This window comes from Phragmites australis, chromosome 24 (assembly GCF_958298935.1).
Source record: "Phragmites australis chromosome 24, lpPhrAust1.1, whole genome shotgun sequence".
Taxonomy (NCBI): Eukaryota; Viridiplantae; Streptophyta; class Magnoliopsida; order Poales; family Poaceae; genus Phragmites; species Phragmites australis.
Genome location: NC_084944.1, coordinates 15944451 through 15946743, shown reverse-complemented (window position 1 = coordinate 15946743; position 2293 = coordinate 15944451).

The window sequence follows — 2293 nt, the reverse complement described above, 5'->3', positions numbered from 1 at the left end:
GGACGGCTGTCATGCAAACATCGACGTTAGCCCGGAGGAAGACGACGAGTGTGCTTTCCTATTTGCCGCCCAGGTCACCGCCGATCCGGACGACCTGGGAAGCGTCTTCGCCCACCACGACCTCCTTCGTAGGAACAGAGGCATCGGCAGCGAGTCGGGGTTTGGATGAACAGGGTCCCGGGCCCCCTGGGTGTCCTTCGACCTCGGCCCGAGCAGAGACCAAGGCCAAGTAGAGCTGCTCATTGCAGGAGACAGCACTGCCGGCCTCGGTGAGCACGGAGATGGGGCCTGCAGGGCCCGGCATCTTAACCATGAGGTAGGCATAGTGCGTGACCACCATGAACCGAGCGAGCGTCGGGTGCTCGAGTATGGCGTTGTAGGGGAGGGGCTTCCGCCACATCGAAGATGTCGTTCTCCATCCGGAAGATGTCCTGGCTCCCGAATGTCACGGGCAGCTCGACCTGCCCGAGGGGCAGGGTGTGCCTAGGCGTCACCCCGTAGAAGGGGAGCGACGGCTTTAGGCGCCTGGAAGGCACCTGCAGCTTCTCAAAGGCCTCCTGGGAGAGGAGGTTTAGGCCTGAACCCACATCGATCAGCACTCTGCTGACCTTCACATTGCAGATGGTGGGGGACACTACCAGAGGCAGTCACCCCATGCCTGCAGTACTCGCGGGGTGGTCCGCCAGGCTGAAGGTGATCAGGGTCTTCGACCACTTCAGGGGCCTTGCGGCCGCAGCGCCCGGGGTCGCCGAGCACACCTCGCGCCGCATGGTTTTGACGCAGCGACGAGAGAAGGGGGTGTACACACCTCTGTCGATGAAGGCGACGGTGTGCTCGAGCTCCTGGAACCCGAGCTCTTGGTTCTCGGGGGCGGCTCTATCGCCGCCGCCCCTTCGGTGCTCTTCATGGTCCTTCTGGCACTGCTCGACAAGGCCTTTGACCGAGCGCACTTCGTGAGGTCATGCCACATAGTCTGGTGGATCTCGCACCACTTTTCCAGCTCGGGCCTCGCAGGAGTGGGAGCCCTCTGGGGAGTAGGAGCCCTCGCGGGAGCCGGAGCTCTCACGTGAGCGGGCCTTCTATCGGCGGCCGCCCGGCGTGCCAGCCTGTAGTCTGGGCCCTCTGCCTACCTGTGGGTGGGGCCCTCTGCTGGCATGACTGGGGCAGTGTCGCGCCTTCTTCTCTTTTTCTTTTCCCGCTTGTCGAAGTGGGAAGAACCTGATATGCCACGCCCGACCCTCTGCCGCCTTTGCGCACTTATCGGCCAACGCGAACAGCTTCGTGGTGGTTTCAACTTCATGTGTACCTATCTTCTCTAGCATTCCCTCATCGCGGACACCCTGCCAGAATGCGACGATGATGGCATGGGGGGTTATCCGCAGGATGGTGTTGCGGACCTGGCTAAAGCACTGTATGAAGCGCCTCAGCGTCTCCCTCTCCTGTTGCTTTACGGCGTGGAGGTCGTACTCCAAGCTGCGGCGCATGAAGGTGCCCTGAAAGTTGGCCACGAACTGGTGGCAAAGATCATCCCAGGAACTAATGGATCCTGGGGGTAAGTTCATAAGCCATGAACGAGCAGAGCCCCTCAAGACTACATGAAATTAATTGGCCATAACCTTTTCACTGCTGCCCGCCGCTTGGACAGCGGTGGTGTAGATCTAGAGGAACTCGATGGGGTCGATGGACCCATCGTACTTCTCCAGTAGTTCTGGCCTGAACTTCGTGGGCCAGTTGACCTAACGGAGCTCATTGGTGAATGTGCGGCAACCTGTGCCGTATCCCACAGCGTGGGCAACGCCCTTGGGAGGTGAACGCCGGCGCGCCGGGGAACCCTGGCGGTCATGGGCCAGCATAGAGGAAGCCTGGTCCTCTACCTCGGCCTCGTGCCGGGACTCCCGTTGGCGCTCAAGGGTGACACGTGCATCTTCGACAGCCCTTCGCTCATTGAGATGTAAGCGAAGGTCCTGGGCTCCAGTTGTGGCCAGGGGGGCAGCACTCCGCCTGGAGGCCCCCCGGCCGGTTCGGCCGCCACCTGAGGATGGTCTGGCCTTGGTTGCACCGTGGTGGGAGGTGGCACGGGAGCTGTCGGCCAGCACCTGCCGGTGAGCTGTGCCCACCAGGGCGGCCACCTCCTATATCCAGCGGCCTTCCGGGGTTTCCCCCGCAACCTGGATAGGCGGGTGCCTGAGGAATGCTTGCGCAGGAAGCAACGCACTCCCAGGGCTAGCGTCCCTGAAGGCGAGCCTGCGCTGTAATGGCGCCCGGTGCTGTCCAGACGTGGATCTCGCCGCAA